Source organism: Hydra viridissima, unplaced genomic scaffold (genome assembly GCF_058129835.1).
Source record: "Hydra viridissima isolate aposymbiotic clone 2 unplaced genomic scaffold, HvirCarnegie_v1 scaffold_5, whole genome shotgun sequence".
Lineage (NCBI taxonomy): Eukaryota > Metazoa > Cnidaria > Hydrozoa > Anthoathecata > Hydridae > Hydra > Hydra viridissima.
Window position 1 is genome coordinate 155,420 of NW_028324304.1, and position 22,248 is coordinate 177,667.

The window sequence follows — 22,248 nt, forward strand, 5'->3', positions numbered from 1 at the left end:
ATTTAGGTTATTGATTAATTAAGTTATGGATGCCAATTGATAAGTTGATGATTATTTAAGTTATTGTGAGTATTTTTTTTTAAATTTTACACAATTTTGACCCAAATTTGACCCAAATCAAACAAATTGTATGTCATTTTCTAAAACACATAGGAAGTAATGTTTTTGTTATAATAGTTATTTATTTTACCTGCATGCTATGATTGGGTACATACAATTTTGCATTTTTGTTTAGAAAAAATAGAAAATGTTGACTAGGAGTGGAAAAGAATTAAAAGTGACAAACCCAATTATACCGTCTTCGCCATTACCTTCGAGTGTTCCCGCAACTCCGTCATCTTCAAAACCTACCACTAGAACTAGTACAAATTTTTGGTTGATTGGTCAGCCATGTTCATTAATTACAGGAGCAAAGTTACCTACACGCAGACAGGTGATGAAGTATGTTATATCTGAGACATGATCCTGATAGCGTTGGTAACAGTGTTAAGAATGAAGAAATTTCTTACATCGTTGCAGACAGTGTTGCAGATTTTTGGCACATGGCTCGCATCAAAACCAAAGTAAGACAAAACTGTATGTTTGATGTTCTTGGATTATGGAATGAATGGACCAGTTTAAAAAAAAATAGAAGTCGTGCCGCCGACCCTGGTAACAAACGAGAAAACTTCATCTCAGAGCTTGATATGCTTTTCGACATTGGTGCTCCAGATGCAATTGATGACATAAGAAAATCTAGACTTCTATCTCAGAAACACAAAGATGATGACATTGCGTTTTATCTTGATCAGAAACATGAAAGAAATTCTAGTATGAATGGCCGGGATCAAAATTTTGAAGCAAAGGCTTTACAGTTTCTGACCAGAATTGAACATCAGCAACAACGACAAGAAAAAGAAACAGAAAGACTAGAGAAAAGAGCAGCTGCAGAGCTAGAAGGAAATGAATTTTTTGAAGAGTCCGAGGATGGTGCACAAGTTGGTTGTACGGAAATTGATCCGGATTTTGAGCCAGATCACATTATTGAAAAAATAGAGTTTCAAGAGTTTGTTACACTTCAAGTTCCCAGAAAAATTATGGAATGTGACGAGTTAACGACAGCAGTCAATCGGGTAAAGTTGTCCGACAATCAAACTACAATAATAGTTTCAGCTATAATAAAAGCAGCGGGTGGCAATCTAGACGACTTCGATGTATCCCGTTCAACTACGCGTCGAAAGCGAATGTCAAACAGACAGCACATTGCAGAAAACATAATGGAGAAAATAAAGGAAAAACCACCTCAATTTGGTGCCATGCACTGGGATGGAAAGTTACTGTAGGACTCTCTTGGTGATAAGTTTGAACGTCTAGCAATTCTTCTGTCAGGTTCACCAGAATTTTCATCGGGAAAATTGCTGGGTGTGCCACAACTAGGAGATTCTAAAAGACAAACTCAAGCTGATGCCTCATATGATCTCTTACAAGCATGGGGATTAAAAGAATCAGTTGTCGCTTTGGTATTTGATACTACAGCAAGCAACAGTGGGGTCCATAAGGGTGCAGCTAAACTTATCGAAGAACTTGTTGATAAAAAGCTATTTTATCTTGCTTGTCGTCACCATATCCTTGAACTTGTAGCTAGCGCTGTTTGGAAATTACTGTTTGGTGAAATCAGAGGACCAGAAAACAAAATGTTTGCTACCTTCAAAGAGGCATGGTCAGGTCTCGATAAGCAATCACCTATCCAGTTGCTGAAAATTGAAAATCCATGGTTGTTGGAAGTTAAAGAACGAGTCATTGAAAATTTAAAAACGCTGCTCAATAGCAAGGAATCATCTGTGTTTCCTCGGGATGACTACCATGAGTGCGCAGAAAATAATCTTATTGTTCTGGGTGAAACACCACCTCGTGGTACCCATTTCCTCAAACCTGGAGCCATGCATCAGGCTCGTTGGATGGCTTGCAACATATATGCTGGGAAGATGTTCATGTTTTCAAAAGCAATGAAATATGACAAGGAAACTGTGATTAAACTGGAACGTATAAACAGTGTTGTGATTCTTAGTGTTTATATTGTTTTTGAACTTTTTGTGTTATGAACTTTTTGTGTTATATTTAAAACTCTTGTATCTTTAGATAAGTATATTATTGTTGAATAAAGCCTTTATCAAGAGGTTTATGTTTATTGGGTTCATCACAATTTATTCAACATATATATATATATAAAATGTCAAAGATCTTAAAACCAACAAGGCTTGATCTTGACCATAATGCACCAACTGCTTCAAAAGAATGGAAGCATTGGAAACGAACATTTGAGAATTTTATTGAGGATTGTGGAGAGGATGCTCCAGATAAATTTCGCTCCATCATTAATTTTGTATCATCCAATGTTTATGATTACATTGAAGAGTGTGATTCCTATGAGAGCACCATTGAAACACTGGAAAACTTATATATAAAAACCCCTAATGAAATTTTTGCAAGGCATCAATTACTAATAAGGCATCAAACATCAGGTGAATCTCTTGAAGACTTTCTTCAGGAACTACGCAAACTTAGCAAAAACTGTAATTATAAAGATGTCTCAGCTGAACAATATCGAGAGGAACAAATAAGAGACGCTTTTATTTCTGGAATAACCTCAAATTACATTCGTCAGCGCCTTCTTGAAAATTCAACATTGAATTTACAATCAGCATTTAACCAAGCTCGCTCTCTTGACATTGCTCAGAGGAACTCTGAGTCTTATATACAGAAACCCTCCTCATCATCAACCAGTCCAAATATTGTTGCTACTATAGAGTTACCAGAAGAATCTACAGCAGGACTTAATGCAACGCCTGTTCATCCACAAACAAATTGTATTTATTGTGGTAATCAATCTCACAACCAACTCAATCGAACCTCTGCTCGGAAAAATTGTCCAGCTCAAAATGTTACATGTTTTAAATGTGGAAAAAAAGGACATTTCTCCAAAGTTTGTCTTGGCCGGTCAATCAATAAGACCCACAGTGTTACTGCTGCAGTGCATAAACCAAGTTTGTGTACTCTTTCAAGTGGCTGTCCTGAGAGCCTTTCTCATGCACCTGTTGTTGTCAAAATTAATGATGAATCATTAACAGCACTAATTGATTCTTGTAGTTCAGATAATTTTATAAGCAAAAAAATTATTGATAATTTGAAAATAAAAACGATACCCAGTAAAAGAAAAATTTCTATGGCCCTCACAACAATGGAGTCTGGTTTGGTGGGTTGTTGCTCAGTTAACCTCGAACTAAATGGTTTACTGTATGATAATGTTCGGTTTGGTGTCTTGGAAAATCTTTGTAGTGATATCATACTTGGATATGACTTCCAAAAGCAACACAAAAATCTTATTTTTCCGTTTGGTGGAGAAAAAGAAGACTTAATAGTCACGAAGGAAAATAACCTATGTGCCCTGCAAATGGCTCAAATAAAAATACCTTCCTTGTTTATGGGTATTTCAAACAAAACGCAGCCAATAGCTACTAAATCAAGAAGGTTTAATAAAGATGACCAAAATTTTATTAAAAGTGAAATATCACAGCTATTATCAGATGGTATAATTGAGCCATGCTTCTCACCATGGAGAGCCCAGGTAGTGGTTGTAAAGGATCTTACTAAATCAAACAAAAAAAGACTTTGCATTGATTACTCTCAAACAGTTAACCTTTACACTGAATTAGATGCATATCCTCTCCCCAGAATAGATGATATGATAAATGAACTTGCAAAATACAAGGTATTCTCTACCTTTGACTTAAAAAGTGCTTACCACCAAATTCCTATAAAAAATTCAGATAAAAAGTATACAGCATTTGAAGCAAATGGTAAATTGTTCCAATTTTGCAGGATTCCATTTGGAGTTACTAATGGTGTGTCTATGTTCCAAAGATCTATGGACAAATTTGTTGAAGAAGAAAAGTTGCATGACACTTTTCCATACCTTGACAATATAACCATTGGTGGCTATGATCAGGCACATCATGATGAAAATTGTCTACAGTTTCAAAGCGCCTCACAACGTTGGGGCTTAACATTAAATGAATCAAAATCTGTCATTTCAGTTCCTTCGATAAATATTCTTGGTTATTGCATTAGTCATAACAACATAAAACCAGATACTGAACGATTACGTCCTTTAGATTTACTACCTCCTCCATCTGATGTTTTATCACTTCGTCGAACTTTGGGTATGTTTTCTTATTACTCAAAGTGGATCCCTTCTTTTGCTAATAAAGTTCGACCTTTAATTAATGTTAAATCATTCTCAATCGATAGTGAAGCATTTGAAGCATTTCAATTACTTAAAAGAGAACTTCACTCTGCCACTTTGAGTTCTATTGATGAGAGTTTACCTTTTGTTGTTGAATGTGATGCATCAGATGTAGCTGTATCAGCTACCTTGAATCAAAATGGTCGCCCAGTTGCCTTCATGTCTCGGACATTAAACAAAAGTGAAATTAATTACCCTGCAGTAGAAAAAGAAGCAGTGGCTATTATTGAAGCTGTTCGAAAATGGCGGCATTTATTATTACGAAATCAATTCCAGTTAATCACTGATCAGCGTTCTGTAGCTTTTATGTTTGATAACCGAAAGAAAACAAAGATTAAAAATAGTAAGTTCAGTGCTGGAGGATGGAGTTAGCAGAGTTTAGCTATACTATATCGTATCGTCCTGGAAGTGATAATGTAGTCCCTGATGCACTTACGCGTGCTTTTTGTGCCACAACTCAACCTCAAACAAACCTAAGCGATATACATAACTGTTTATGTCATCCAGGAGTCACTCGCATGCTTCACTTTGTTAAATCTAAGAACTTACCTTTTTCCACCGAAGAGGTCAAGAAAATTTGCTCTAACTGCCATATTTGTTCAGAATTAAAACCAAAGTTTTATCGATCTGCAAATGTCAGTGAGTTAATCAAATCGATACGTCCAATGGATCGTCTAAGTATAGATTTTAAAGGACCATTGCCATCGAATTCTAGAAATAAGTATTTATTTACAGCTATTAATGAATATTCTCGGTATCCATTTGCAATCCCGTGTCCAGATATCAGTTCAACAACCGTTGTGAAATGTTTAGACCAAATATTCTCTTTTTGTGGTTTTCCAACTTACATTCATTCTGACAGAGGCTCGTCATTCATATCTAATGAACTAAAATCTTACCTGACTCAGAAAGGAATTGCAACAAGTAATTCCACTCCATATCATCCTATCAGTAATGGACAAGTTGAGAGGTACAATGGGTTGATTTGGAGAAATATTTGTTTGGCACTAAAAACCCACAACCTAGATGTTAGAAATTGGGAGATTGTTCTATCCGATGCCCTTCACTCACTACGTTCGTTCCCACAACCTAGATGTTAGAAATTGGGAGATTGTTCTATCCGATGCCCTTCACTCACTACTGCAACTAATTGTACACCCCATGAGAGATTATTCAGTTTCCTTCGGCGTTCATCATGTGGAACTTCATTACCCTCATGGTTAACTCCTGGTCCCATTTTTCTTAGACGTTTTGTGCGAACAAACAAAAACGATAATCTTGTTGATAAAGTCGAATTAGTGGATGTAAACCCAACATATGCTAATATTCGTTACCCGGATGGAAGAGAATCAACTGTTTCACTTCAAGATCTTGCACCATACTCTGCCCCACAAGAAAAGTCTTGTAATATCAACGAGAATAGAATTATTGAATCTCATGATAATGCAACTGCGGAAGTGTTTAATGTAAATAAAAGCCCATCACCGAAAATTGCATCGGAAATAAGTGTCGAAGTCAATAAACCAATAAATGAGTCATCTACTGACGTTTTGCGACGTTCTACAAGAACTTGCAAAGTTCCTGCAAAATTTAATGACTTTATACTAAACTGACGAAGCAAGTGTCTTTTCTATATAGATGGGAAAATTGTTGTGATTCTTAGTGTTTATATTGTTTTTGAACTTTTTGTGTTATGAACTTTTTGTGTTATATTTAAAACTCTTGTATCTTTAGATAAGTATATTATTGTTGAATAAAGCCTTTATCAAGAGGTTTATGTTTATTGGGTTCATCACAAACAGATTCTTGGCTCTTTTTTACACCTCAGCATGGATGCAAGCCAGTATTGGAGCCGATGCTCCCGTAAACGATCTAGAACTCATTCATGACATGATGGATTTCCGCAATGTAGACAGAGAAATTGCAGATGTTGTGGTAGCCAAACTAAACAACCATCGATGGTACCTCACTGAAGAAGTTGTTCCTTTTGCTTTATTTAGTCATCATCCTAAAATGAGTGACCATGTTAAGCAAGAAATAGCAAACAAATTGTGGACATTAGCAGTGCCTGAAAACTTCCGAATGGGTAAACCAATCTTCAGACAAATCTAACGCAACACAACATTGAAGAGTCTGTTAGGACCGGAGTCACATCTGTTGTTCCAGAATCTCAACATCAGAAGAGATTGGCTTGCTAAACCAGTGAGTCAATGGGCAGCAGATGAAGACTTCCAAGTTGCTGAAAAGTTTGTTCGAACAGTAAAAGTTGTCAACGATGCTGCCGAACGAGGCGTCAAACTAATCTCAGATTTTGCAACAATAATAACAACAGATGAACAACAGAGAGCATGGCTATTGCAAGGTGTGGAACAACATCGGAAGCTGTTTCCAAGTTTTGACAAAAAAACACTAAACATTTGAAACTAATAACTTGAACTTACTAACTTGAAGTGACAATTTCGACATTTTTCCTCATTTTGGACCTTAAAAGCTATGAAAATATTGAATTATTTTCCAGAAATATATGTAGAACGTAAAAAAACATGCACAAGTTGTGCATCATATTACTACTATATAAAAAATAACAATTTCCATAATTACTTTAATAAATTTAATTGAGTAAGACTAAGTAAGAACAAAAGTAAGATAGCGTTTTAATACATTTTCTGTTATATTTTAGTTAAAATATTCAAGAGCTTTGAGCAACCCCTAGAAGACTTAAAATAAATCTGTAAAAAATGTTTTTCAATAAAGAATTGATAGTATAATGGGAAAAACTTCACTAGGCTATGTTCTGGGTTGTGAACTAATTTTTGGACAGCCCTAATATATATATATATATATATATATATATATATATATATATATATATATATATATATATATATATATATATATATATATATATATATATATATATATATATATATATATATATATATATGTATATATATATATATATATATATTGTAAGGGCGGTGGATTTTTTTTTTTTTTTTTATTTACAATTGGGCGGTGGATTTCTTTTTTTATTTATTATTGTTATGTTTTCTTCTTTTGCAGTAAAGGGGAAGGGGAAGGGGAAGTTTGGTGTTATGTTTGGATTAGGTATATGGAGGTTGGGAACGAGGTTAGTGGTCTGGGGAGTATTTGGTTAGGAATGGGCAAGGTCTAATCAAAAAAGGCTTAACTTAAATTCGCCGTCCTCAGTATATTCTATAATATAAAACTCAACAAATGTTCTATTGATGTGTAACGGTAAGCACTCTTATATTTGTGTGACGTAAATCTAATGGCGCGGATATGTTAGGTGCGCGGTAAAGCATCAAACTTTTCAATAACAATATTTTACGCATATAGTTATAACAACAATAATATTAATAATCGAAAAGCAAACAAAAGTACTTACTACTGGTTCTTCTTCTCTTACTTATTTTTCTTAATAAATATTCTCAAATATTCACATCAATATATATTCTCTTAAAATTAACTCATGCAAATATCAATAAATCAATACAGATAATAACGCTTATTTAAAGTTACTCAAATATCTTTTCTTACCAATTCTTCTCGTAAGTTTCTCTTTAAAATCTTCGTAAATACTTCTCATAAAATTCTCCTTAAATCTTCAAAAATCCTTTTCTCATAAATTCCTCTTTTAAATCTCTTAAAACTCTTTTTATAACAAAATCCTTTTTCTTCTTTAAAATTCTCTTTAAATCTCTTAAAACTCTTTCTCTTAAAATTCTCTTTTAAATCTCTTCTTCAAAAACTCTTTCTCTTCTCCCAAAAACTCCACTTAAAAACTCTAATTCTTCTTCTCTTAACTCTCCCAAAAAAAACTCTCTCAAAAAAACTGTAAGATTCTTTCTTTTTTGAGCTTTTATAGTTCTCCATTATTATTTGTTTCGTTGCTATATCTACTTATCATTAGTTTACTTGACAGGTAAATAGGTCTCTGTGTGTATGTCTTTTCTTAATCGTTGTTTTTTTATTTTTGCTTCATTAGATTTCTCGTGTTTTATTTATAGGCATGATGAATAAGTCTCTGTATGTATGCCTTTTCGCTGTTTTTAACTTTTCTCCCTCCTCACAATATATATATATATATATATATATATATATATATATATATATATATATATATATATATATATATATATATATATATATATATATATATATACATATGAATATATATAATTAGGTTTTCAATTAGGTTTTGCAATCCATACAAAACCAGTAACTTTTAGGTTTTCTTGAAATACCAACACAATAGTAATGATACCAATATAAACAATGATCGCACTGAATCCATTTTTGAAGTTTACTGGCTGATTGAATTTGTTGACAGTGATAGCATGGCCAACTATCAGATGAAGTGCTCTTACATCGTACTTCAATTTCTGCCCAAGCAGATTCATCAAAATATTGTTTAAGCTCATGTAAATTAGCTCTTTTATCATTAATGATATAAGGTACAGTAGGAGAAAGATCATTACTTGAGATTTTACTACCACTTTCTAAAGAATTTTGTGCAATAGAATCTTTGACGAACCAAGTTAAACGAATAAAATCTTTTTCATAGACGCCAAGTTTCTCAAGAGGTTTTGTTACGTTGTAAAAAAGTCTCTGTTTTTTTACTGCTGGTAGACCTGGGGGAAAGCGCTGTGGTTTACGTAATACAATGTCAATGTCTTTTAAAATTCTAGTGGTATACCTTTTTTCAACAGGAAGAGTCTCACAAGTGATTGTTGGAAAAGTTTTTAATGTAGTTTCAGAGTTTGTTTGTATAGAAATTTGAGGTGACACAGGCAAAACACATTCCGATGTTGCAGATAAAGAACTTTCAGGAAAAATTTCAACATTTGTCTGCAATCTTTCAACATGAAGAGTCTCAGATGTAATTGTTTGGGAAATGCTTGATGTAATTACAGAGTTTGTTTGTAGAGAAACTTGAGATGAAACAGGCAAAACACATTCTAATGTTGCAGAAGAACTTTCAGGAAATATTTCAGCATTTGTCTGGAAAAGATTTTCTGAAATAACATCATCTTCAGAATGGTGCTGTTGAACCTGTACAAAATTTAAATAGCATTATGATTACAAGTCATGATGGATTGCACATAAAGAAAATAAATGTAAATGATTTATCCGGAGATTTAATGAGGTAGTATAATAGATTCTTGCTTATTATTAAGTGGTTTACAGTTTAATGCTACCTAGAAATATGTTGTTTAACTTGTATCTTCATTTAACAACCTTGGAGATTGTATTTCAGAGTTGAGAGAGTTACAATTAAAATTAAATTAAAAAATGCTTCCTTGACTATATTGGCCCCAGCCTTGTGCAAGTATAACTTTAGTTTAACTTGTTAAATAAAAGTTAATATTTTTATTTATTTATTATTTATTAAATTAATTATGGATTTTATTATTTTTACCTGCAGTTCCCACTCTCCAGATATGCATTGTTCGCAAACTGATTCCAGCCATTTAATAGCTAAATCAAACTTACTTGGTGTAAATTCAGATAAGATAGAATCCAAAGGCTGCAAATGGCTCAAAGCTGTATTATATCTTTCCTTAACAGTGGAATTGCATAATGCCAATGGTTGAATTGAAAATGTCATGCATGAATTAGATAATTGTTCCCTTGGTTTACATTTGCCATTTGATGGGTAGGAACAAACCACCTAAAATTATTTTATTCATTTTAAATATTTTTTAACATACTACTACTATTAATACAAATCAAAAACAGTTATTGCCTTTTATGAATAAGATCTAGATCAGATAAGTTCATATTTTTTTCACTAATAGCAAAGAAAGCATGAGAGCACGGAACTCCATAACCAGCAGCATTATCACATTGGCAAGTCCAGTTATAAAGGGGAAACAAACAATCATTGTATCTAACTTGCAAGCAATTATTTTCCTGAAGATATTTTAATCTCATATTTTATAACATGTTAAAATAAAATAAATTGTACTTATAATTATCTTAATTAATATAAGTATAAAAAAAATCAATTTTAAACTTTTGCTACAAGTTGCATCTATTATGACTAAAATTGCTAAATAAATCACAGCAACCATAAAAAAAGATTAAAAACACTTACCTCTTGTAAACTATATCCTTCCTTTTGACTTAAATTATACTGTTCAACCATGTTGTAAAATGAATGACGAGATTGCATGAGCATAAAATTTTAAACATTCTGGAAGCTTAGTGTTTATTTTAAGACGCTGATCAAAATCAGCATGCTTTGATTTTTCAAGTTGAACTCTATTTATCTTTATTATTTTGCTAATAAGATTACCTGGTGACATACGCGATGTCAAACCAACATCTTTTAAAGTTCTGTGATACCTACAAATTCGGTAAAGTATTATTAACTAACAATTAATCTTATAACAAAATAGAAAACAAATCATCAAACCATTCCAATCTATTATTGGTGTGATTATCGATGTGGAGTAGCCCTTTTCTGTGGTAGCCCATGAACATGTCAGCCATCATCAACCAGTTGTTTGTTAAGTATGTGTAAAACTCTGGGAAAGTCTCTTGTATATTCAACAAAGCTTCATCACATGTTTGCTGGTTACCATATAACAACCTTTTCGTAGCCTGACAGTTAAGATATGTAAATAATTTTCAAAAACAATTAACAATAAAATAAATGTATGAAATTAAAATAAAATTACTTGTATTTATACAAGGCATACAATAAGCATAAGTGTTCCATGAATGTCAAAGTCATGGAACATCTAATGTCAAAAAAGTTGACAATTTTCAAAGCATTATTTTAATTTCTATTAATTTTTTAATGATTGCTTTTTTAACACAATTAACTAGAATTATTTAGAACTAACCTTATATAAAGATTCTTTGTCATTACTTAGCAAATTACTTTTTTTTATTTTATGTACAAATGCTTTGGATACATGAAATCGACAAAGCAAAATATGATTATGTGGGAAAACAGCTTGCAACACTGAGATTTCAGCTTGAGCCTTATCAATTACAAAAATGGATGTTGAAAATGTATTAAAACCAGCCCATTCTTGTGATCGTATCAGAAACATTCTAAGATGAGCTTTATCCTCACGATACACTATTGATTGTATTACAGGGCGCCCCATCCCGTGTTGATCTACTACAGCAAGTGTGTATAGAGGCATGGAGAGATTATTTATCTATACATTTGTTAATGGAATTAAGTATTATATGTTAAAAAAAAAAATCAGTTCCTAATAACAAAACAATGCATTATATTTTGTAAAATAAAAGAGAAAAAAAACCGATTGAGAAAAAGAAAATAAGTAAGCTGCCTTATAAGTGCCATCCATCATTATTACATCTGGAAATTTTTGCAGGAGCATTATTTGCTCAGTTGTTGTCCAAGTTATGCATTCAACTTGTCCATCTGAGTTAGCATCAATGTGATAAAGACTTCCTGGAAAATCAAGCACTGTCTTTATTTCTTCAAGTGCAGAACCTAATTAAATATATATATATATATATATATATATATATATATATATATATATATATATATATATATATATATATATATATATATATATAATTATGTTAGGATGGTCCACAAAAACAAAGTAACAGATTTCAGTTCTCCATAAGGCCATTTTTATTCTTTGTTATGATTATAACAACTGTGCAAAATTTTAATGAAAACAAATAACATTTAGAGTTCAACCCGTTTGACAGTTTTTGGATTATTTCAAATAAAATTGTTATTGTCAAATGTTGATTTAAAACTAAAAATTAAAATTATTAATTTTATTAAAATTAAAAAATTATATTAAAGTTGTAATTAAAAATTTTAATTGAAAATTATAATCTAATTCGGAACTTAGTTTTTAAATTTGACTGTTTGTAGTTTAAAATTTCACTGTTTGTAGTTACATACAGTTTTATATACAGTTTTTATATAAATTTTTATATAAACCCACAGTAGATAATCTACGACTTAAGTGATTTCTTTGTTGGAGTTGAAAAATTCTTGCAATGGTTTGCGACCAATTGAAAAATAAACTGCTTCTGTACTTCGTCCTTTGTCATTGTGTCATTGTGATTTTCAATAAAAATGATTCCTCAAAACTAAAAAGGAACTCAAACCAGAGTAACTCTGTTGAATAAATTAAATATATTGCGACAATTGCTAAATTAGACAAAAAACATATTGTGATTCAAATATCTTCCACACCTCTGTATATACAAAAATAACTAACCTTTGAATTTAAGCTTTTGTATTATGTTGTAAATATCTCTAGGTTTAGTTTTCAAACCGCTACTATTAAGGCTATCTGTCACAAGCGCTGTATTTGCCCCATGTTCAATCAACATCAATGTCTGCTGTTCTAACAATCCTTTTGGTTGACGTTGTGAACTATACATAGAAAATTCTTCTTTACCATATGGATGGTTGTGTTCAAGAAACATTTTTTTAACACCATAGCATTGTCGTTGGTTGTCATACGAAACATAAATAAACATTTTGCAGCCACATGGAAGTATTGCCTGATTAGTACGCTTACCTTGATTTTTCTTCATAAGATAAGGTTTTTGATGACCAAAATGTTTGCATGTCCATCTGTAAACATGAAAAACACATGAACAACACTATTTTTTAAAAGGTAGTAATTGTAATTGAAAATAAAAATATTCTTTTATGATTATAAACTATATTCACTGATGATGGTTCAGAGATGGTGATTTCGGAGATGGAGATGGTGTTTCGGAGGGCCTTATAAATAATGGCTAGCATCGCTTGACAGGAATGCATGATTGCTATCGGTATCACAGCCTGTTGCCTACACCATTTTAATTATTTTAAATGATTATTGCAACAAAACAGACCTCACTACAAAAAGGTTGAATATCCAAACTTTTTCCAAATTTTTGCAAACACTAATAATTAAAAAAAAAAGTGGAAAAGAAAACACTTATACACAAATAATATACGCAATAATCATATTGCTGTAGTTGACTTGTTTTTAAGTGAATCCAAGTGCTTCCAGAATGACTAAAGACTCCTGGTGGTACAGAGCTTAACTCATCTCTCCACTGCAAACATCAAAGTTCATGTTTTGGAGTTGAAGGACTGAGAGAGATAAGAGAGGTAAAGGGCTGAGAAGGCAAGATCTGGTCTATATCAAGTTGTCTTGTATAATTTGCTTTCATATTTGCTTTGATTGCTTTCATTTGCATTTCTCTCATATATATATATATATATATATATATATATATATATATATATATATATATATATATATATATATATATATATATATATATATATATATATATATATATGAAAGAAACAATTACAAATAAAAATTGAAATTTTTTTTTAACAAGAACAATCTAGAGAACAAAAATTTTTTTTTCTCTTGATTGTTCTTTAATGAAACCTTTTGCAATGTCTTTGACACTATTAAATTTAGGAATTAAATTTAGGGCTATTTAATTTAGGAACTAAATAGTGTGAAAGACATTTCAAAAATTTTCATTTTTTAAACTGAAAAAAAGGCAAGGTTATTGTCAAAAATTACTAATTTAAATAGTGTTGCTTGCATTGTTGGTAGTGACAAAAACAAAGTAAAAAAGTAAACTTTAAGCAAGAAAAGATAAAGTAAAAGGGCAAGAATTGTTAAAAAAGTTAAGAAAAAGTTGAATTCTCTCCTGTTTTCATGTTTTCCTAAATCATAGGATTTGCAATTAAAAAATTACAAATCGTATGATTTAGGAAAACATGAGAACAGGAGAGAATTCCAACCTTTAATGCACAAGAAATAATAATGGATGAATAAAGATTTTTAGCGCGCAAAGGAACAGATACAGTAGGTATATGCAAATTTGCTAAATGAAAACTTATGTCAGATTGAGTTACAGTTGATGGAATAAAAGAAGATAGCTTGCTGAAGCTGAGAACATGTTAGTACCTATAAAAAAGAAAAATAGATGCCATCATATGATGGTGGGACAGGAGCTAAACCTAGTAAGCTGGAGAAGATCCAACTATATTTACAAACATTTTTTAACTTGTCTAGAAGAGAAAGTGAATCATTAGAAGAACATGCCCAAATGTGACAGTTGTCTTCCATAGTGGGATGAATAAGATATTTAAAAAGGTAGGGAATGGCAGTGTTTGAAGAACGCGTTCCAAAAGGAACGAGTTCCTGGATCTAGTTCCTTTTATGAGGAACGAAGCTTGGAACTGGTTCCTTTTAAAATAATGGAACGAGGAAGGAGAACGAATTCTTTTTTTGAAGGAACGTGAACGAAAAGTAATAGTTCCTTAAAAATTTATAATTTTGTTTTTTGCAATAGTTGTTTTTAAAGTTCAAAAAGAAAATGATTTGTATTTTGATAGTCTCCAATCTAAGTTCGGACTCAGTTGGCCACATGTACTAATTTTTGAATTAATTCTGATAGTTTAAAAATTAGTATATGTGGCTAACTTAATCCGAACCAAAACCGCGTAAAAGAAATAAACATAAAATAAAAGGACTTTTTAATGCAGTTTTATTTCACGTGGTTTTAGTTGGCAAAATGAATCCGATTACTGATATTGTCAGTGATGTTTCAGTTATTGAAAATATTAGCAATTGCGCATGTAATAATAATACTGTTATATATAACAGTATTATTATCATTGCGCATGTAATAATAATACTGTTATATATTAATAAGTTAGTGGTAAGTTTTTATAAAACATGCTGTTACTTTTTATCTAATTTATAGTGCATTGACTTAAGTTTATTATTTTTAAAGTAATATTATTAGCTAACGTCCTTGGCTTAACTAAAGTCACAAGTCTATGCAACAAAATTTGTCATTATGCTTAACGCTATGTAATGTTTTCATTTTCTCTTAGATGAACGTTTGCCTTGGAGCGGTTTAGAATCATTTTTTGTATTCAATGGAATAAATGGCAATAATATAAATGCAAAATACGTTTTGTGTGGCCCTTTAGGAAAAGAAATAAGTACAGCTAAAAATACATCATCTAATCTAAAACGACATATTAAGGTAAATAAGTGTTAGTGTTTCCTACTATTTTGAATTTAATTCAGTTTACTTACTTTGAATTATGTATGAAATAAAATACATACTTAGCATGCATAGTATCGTTCTATGTACCTTATACAAGCGGATGCAAAAAAGAAATTATTGTAAACATTAAGAAACTTGAATAGGTGCATATATTGGTACACATGTAAATTCAATAATTACACCATGTTGAATAAAGAATGTAATTCTTTGAATTTGATGAGGTTTCAAGTTTGATTTACTTATTAATAAAAACTAATAATTTAAAATTTTTCTTTTTTTATTAGAGAATTCACCCATTCAAAATGGTTGTTTTTGAAAAAGCTATAAATGAAGGTAAAAAAAAAGCTTTTGTTAAAAAGAAAAAATTAAGTTCATCAGAGAATGTTGTAATATTCCGAGGATAATATTAGGAAAATATCAGAATATAACATAAAGTTTGAAATATGTTGACCGCCATATTTTATTTTTAATCATGCTCTTAATAATACAAGTCGTGTGTGTATTCCGCCGAACACGGATATTACATCTTCCTTCTACCATTTTTTTTTTTTTTTTTTTTTTTTAAAGATCTGTGTATATACCTATAGTTAATAAATTCTTTATAATATACACAGTTAAATGAAGTCCTTCAATTAGGCAGGTCTGTTTTTAGTCCTTGACGATCTTCGCACGTCAGGCTGCGGTTCAGTCGGTAGAGTTTCTGGAATACTTGTAGCTTCTTCTATTTCATTATTTGCTGTTTCCTCATTTGATGTAGGAGGTGTGATAACTGCTGGTAAATCGTATGGTAAATCAAGTTGCTCATGCTGATATGCTAGTGGTTGCTCATTGGTTTTAATCAGATGTTTACGATTGCGTCGATATACTCTTCCGTACTTATCTACCACGTTGTATGATCTGGGTAGTGTTAGTTTTTCTTTAACTGTCACTTTCTTCCATGTTCCATCTTTTCTCATCCGGGCGGTGTCATTTGCTACGAGATTTGGGAGTTCAGATGCGTTCCGATCATAGTATTGTTTTTGACGATTTCTGGACTTGATGATCTGGCTATAAGCATTTAATGGAACTGCTGGTATAAGTAAGTCATGGTGGACAGGTAGGGTTGTTCGCGTTCTTCTGTTCATGAGAAGTTGGGATGGAGAGTATTCCATACCTGTAAGAGGCGTGTTGAGGTATTCTAGAAGACCAAGTTCAGGGTTATCGCATTTTTTTAGTATTTTCTTCATAATTTTCACGCCCATTTCGCTGAGACCATTTGATTGGGGGTAGTTAGGACTTGATGGAGTGAAGTTGAACCCATATTCTTTTGAGAAGTTAAGGAACTCTGCACTGTTGTAGGGGTTGTTGTCGGCAATGAGATTTGAGGGTATTCCGTGACGAGTAAAAATGGTTTTCATGAACTTGATAACAGAGAACGCCGTTTTGTCTGGAATGACACTGTTTTCTATAAATTTAGAAAAATAGTCGATAAAAATCACATAGATTTTTCCATGCAGCTCATATATATCTGATCCTACTTTACTCCACGGTAGGTCAGGAATGTCGTGTTGAATGATTTTTTCCTTTTTGTTGTTATCAATGTCGCTTGTAAGTCCTGGCCAGTAAACAACGTTTCGAGCTCTAGCTTTCGTCTTCTCGGTGCCAAGGTGTGATAAGTGAAGCTGTCTTAATATGAGGGGTCTCATAGCAGTTGGTATGACTATTTTATTTTCTTTTAAAATTATTCCCTCTGCTAGGTGTAGGTTATTTCTGATAGTCCAATATTTCTTTTCTTCACCACAAAACAATTGTCGGTGTAGGGGCCAACCATGAGTTATATAGTTTGTTATTTGAGAGAGCGCAGGGTCAAGTTTAGTGTTGTGTTGCAATTGCTTTAGTCTATCTGTTGATATTGGCAAATTTTGAACTAAAGTGTGAATCATTATGTTGCAGTCCTCATTTAGGCTATCATCCTCATCAAAAGTGTTGAGGTGGGCACGTGATAGAGAGTCAGCAATGTGTAGATCTTTTCCTGGAACATATTTTACTGTAACTTGATATTTTTGAAGTCTTATCAGAAGTCTTTGTATGCGAGGTGGTGCTTCTGACAGAGGCTTGTGCAGGATATATTCAAGAGGTTTGTGATCACTTTCTATGGAGACCTGTCGCCCATAGGTATATTGGTTGAAACGTTCACAAGCAAAAACTATTGCTAAAAGTTCTTTCTCTATCTGGGCATATCTCTGTTCTGCTATGGTTAAACTACGTGAAGTATAGCTGATCGGGTGACCTTCTTGCATAATACAGGCTCCTAATCCATGTGAAGATGCGTCTATCTGAATCTGGACATCTTTTGAAGTGTTGAAGAATGAGAGTACAGGAGAAGATGAAAGTACTTGTTCAATTTTTTCCATAGCACTGTTATGTTCATGGCTCCATGACCAGAGTATGTCTTTTTTAAGCAGCTGGCGGAGGGGAGCTGTTATCTCTGACATATTTGGGATGAATTGTCGCAGATAGTTGACCATTCCTAAAAGTCGTTGCAAATCTGCTTGACATGTAGGCAATGGGTATGCAGATATGGCTTTAGTTTTTTCAGGATCAATTCTTATGCCTTCATGGCTAATTATGTTGCCAAGATACTTGACCTCAGATACTCGAAATTGTATTTTTTTTAGGTTGAATCTGATGTTTCTCTCACGAGCTCGTTGTAGGATTTGTTGAAAAATGATATCATGCTCGGCATTTGTTTTAGCTGCAATAATCAAGTCATCATGGATAGCCAAAACATTGGGGATATCGCCAAAATTAAGTTCAATCATCTCCTGTGCAGCATCCGATGCGCATGATATGCCGAATGGCATGCGGTTGAATTTGTATCGACCATATGGAGTGTTAAATGTACATAGCTCTGAAGAAGGTTCATCTAGTTTTATATGCCAATAGCAATCAGCCATGTCTATAACAGTGAAAACTTTGTTGCCGCAAAGTTTGCTAGAGATTTCTTCTGTAGATGGAGTGGTTTTGTATTGTCTTAAAACAGACTTGTTTAGTTCTTTCGGATCAATACATAGTCTTAAGGACCCATCTTTTTTTTCTATGATGACCATTGAGTGTACCCAAGGTGTTGGTTTAGAAATTTTTGAGATAACATTGGCTTTTACTAAACGGTCAAGTGTGCTTTTAAGTTTTGGTAGGATAGTAATTGGTACTTTCCTTGGTGAATGAACGACTGGGATTGCATTTTTAGCAACTGCAATATGATAGTTTCCTTTAGCTGAACCAAGGCCGGTAAAAGTATCACCATAATGTTTTAAAATGTTAACTTTATCAATTTCAACATCATTAATGTTTAGTATTTCAAGAGATTTGCAGGAGCTTTGACCAAGAAGGGGTTTTGCATCAGACAGAGATACAACAAAAAATTGGCACACTTGTAAAATGTTATTATTTTTAACAGTTAGATTGCAAGTTCCTAGTAGAGGAATATTGTTTCCTCCATATGATTTTAGTCTAGTTATCGTTTTTTTGAGAGGAGGTCTTCCAGGAATAGAGTTGTAGATATTGTATGGAATGACATTACATTGGGCTCCAGTGTTTAGCTTAAATGTTATATTTTTGTTGTTGACTGTAAAATTTGCTGTTAAATCGTCAGCACATTCCATCGATGCTGCAACATGATGAATATATAACTCTGCAACATTGAGGTTGGTTTCCTTTTGTTCAACTTGGTCTACACGATTAGTATTAAAGCGGTTAGTTTTGGATCTGCATACTTTAGCAAAATGGTTTAGTTTTCCACATATTGTGCACTTTAGGCCATATGCTGGGCAAAACGAGGTAGTATGTTTCGATCCACAGTAATAGCAAGGTTTTTGTAAGGGTCTATCAATCTTTAGGGAGTTAAAATTAGTTCTGTTTCCATGTTTGTTTATAGAATCTGCCTGGATTGTATTTTCGAGGGCTTTTAATTGTATTTTTGATGTTTCATATGCTCTCATAAAATTGATTGTTTTTTCTAGAGTGAGCTCAGTGTCTCGAAGTAGTCGTTCTCTGGTAGCTTTAGAGTCGATACCACAGACTACTCTGTCTCGTATAAGGCTTTCTTCGAGGGTTCCAAACTCGCATGTCTTAGCTTTATTTTGTAAATCAATCAAGAAGTCAGTAAATAGTCTGTTGTCTTGCATACATGTATTGAATAAATAACGTTCATAAATTATGTTTTTTTTTGGGTTGAAATAACATTCAAACTTTTGAACTAAAGGTGCTAATTTATCGTTTTCTTCGCTTGTGAAGATGAATGTATCATATACTCTTAAGGCGTCTTCGTCAATCATATGAAGGAAGATGGCACATTGAATATCTTCATTTTTGTCATTTACTCCTGAAGCTATTTTATAAAGATTCCATCTCTGCTTCCATTTTCGCCAGTTTTCTGAAACATTGCCATTTAAATTCAATGCCTCTAATGGTCTAAGTTGTTCCATTTTATTTTAAACACAGGTTTACTTCTGGTACCATGTAATATTCCGAGGATAATATTAGAAAAATATCAGAATATAACATAAAGTTTGAAATATGTTGACCGCCATATTTTATTTTTAATCATGCTCTTAATAATACAAGTCGTGTGTGTATTCCGCCGAACACGGATATTACAAATGTGAAAAAAGGAGTGGTGCAGTCTACTCTTGAGAAATATGGAACCGATAAAGGAACTGAGCAATTTAAATTAAATCAAAAAAGTTTAGATCAACTGGTTGTAAATTTTATTGTTAGTGAAACACAACCCTTAAATATAGTTGATAAACCATCATTTGTGAATTTGGTGAAGTTAGGCCTTCCTAAAGACTTGAAGATTATTTGTAGTAAAACTTTAAAACTACGTATTAATAATCTGTATTTATCAATGATTGAAGATATTACTTCAACACTTGGAGATGTTATGTATGTTGCAACCACAGCTGACTGTTGGAGTAAAGGTAAAAGAGGTTATATTGGGGTGACTTGTCATTGGATAGATCAAAAGACTCTCCGGCGTCATTCAGTATCTTTAGCATGTAGTCGCTTAAAAGGAAGACAAACATATACTGTTCTGGCTAATGTTTTGTATAAGATTCATACAACCTATAAAATACAAAACAAGATAGCTGCTACAACAACAGACAGTGGTTCGAATATTGTAAAAGCTTTTAAATCATTTCCAATTTCAAAAAATTCAGAGAATGAGGAAGATAGCAATCATGATGATGAAGATAATGACAATGACAATTTATGTGATGAGAATATAAATTTATATGAAATTCTGGACAAAAGTAGTCATGAACAAGAAGAGAATGACTTATTTGTTCAGTTACCACAACATTTTAGATGTGCTAGTCATACACTAGACTTAATAGCAAAAAATGATGTTGAGAAAATGGTACAGGTTTCAGAAACTAATTTTAAGAAAATTTATTGGAAAGCAATGGGCAAGTGTTCATCATTATGGAGTAAACAAAATATATCAAATAGAGTTGCTGAAAAAATTCACAATATATTAGAGATTTATTTAAAAACGCCAAACAAAACAAGATGGAACTGTACCTATGATAGCTTATTACAAATTAAAAATATTTTTTTAAACTCTAATGGACATAACAAAATGAGCAATATAATGGATTTCTGCGAAATACAAAGATTCACAATCAAGAAATTCAATTAATTCATGAATACTGTGAAGTAATGACTCCTCTTGCCCAATCTTTAGACTTTTGACAAGGAGAAGAATCAATGTTCATGGGTTATTTGTTGCCAACACTTTATGCTTTGGATAAAAAGTTAATTATTTTGCAACAGAAAAATATGAACTTTTGTGGTCCACTTGTCAACACAGTAAGAACTTCAATTAAAACTCGATTTAGTTCTATTTGGGAAAAAAAAGAACTAATATTAGCATCTTGTTTAATACCGCGTTTTAAATTATTATGGCTTGATGGTGTCAAACGTTTCACAGCAGAAGCCTGGTTAAAGTCTATGTTTGAAAATGTGGATCTTAGTTCTACATCTTGTGAAATCGAATCCTCTTCACATATAGCAACAGGTTCATCTAAAGAAGACTTTTTCTGTTTACCAGTTGAAAACAACTTAATTACAAGTTCTGGTATTGAGGAGTTGGAGTTATATTTAAAATCACAGTCAAAAGAGTTAACTGTGTTATTATTATACCCAGCAGTATTGAAAGTTTTTTTAGAACTTAACACACCTCTTCCGTCGAGTGCTCCGGTTGAACGGCTTTTTTCGACGGGGTCTAATGTGATGACTGAAAAAAGACATACATTGTGTGACTCTCTATTTGAAAAATTAGTTTTATTGAAACAAAATAAAGTTGGTGTCTAAAATTTTCTTTCTCTTTATACTTTTTACTTGTTTTCTAAATCTTTATTTTCCAGTAACAGTTTTATAATGCTCATACTTCCGAGCTGAAATTAATATATCAATTTTATGTGTATAATGTACATGCAGAGGCAGACTAGGCCGGCAGTACACCAGAAATATTAAAACACTTTTTAAAAGTAATGTGAGGAGGGAAGATGAAGAAAATTGTAAACATTATCTTTAAGTTTTACCCGACTCAAACACGCTACATTCGAACGAGGAAAAAAGTAAGTCAACCAAAAAACACCAGGTGGACACACATGTCTTATAACATGAAAAATGAATAAGTCACACCATAAATGATTAAAACTGTTTCGCAAACACGACTTGAAACGCAATGGTATGATTTTAATTAGTAAAGTTCTAGAAAGTTCTGTAGCCACTCTGATATAAAGACTAATAAAAAGAAAACTAGTAAAACTTGTTTTAAAGAATACCATGACTCAGAAGTTGAAACTAAAGTACTGAACGAACTTGAAGAAAAAGAA

General features: G+C 32.3%; 2 pseudogenes across 1 annotated transcript; one reads left to right on the plus strand and one right to left on the minus strand.

Moving 5' to 3' along the window:
* Window positions 1–8,497: 8,497 nt before the first annotated feature.
* LOC149887404 (uncharacterized) lies at window positions 8,498–12,903 on the minus strand (annotated as a pseudogene). Its single transcript, XR_016452462.1, has 8 exons — window positions 12,538–12,903; window positions 11,617–11,783; window positions 11,158–11,481; window positions 10,725–10,912; window positions 10,404–10,654; window positions 10,053–10,219; window positions 9,726–9,977; window positions 8,498–9,358 (listed from the first exon to the last, which is right to left on the minus strand). The product of XR_016452462.1 is annotated as an uncharacterized LOC149887404 (transcript).
* Window positions 12,904–14,860: 1,957 nt separating this feature from the next.
* Window positions 14,861–21,619, plus strand: LOC149887405 (uncharacterized; annotated as a pseudogene).
* Window positions 21,620–22,248: the final 629 nt, after the last annotated feature.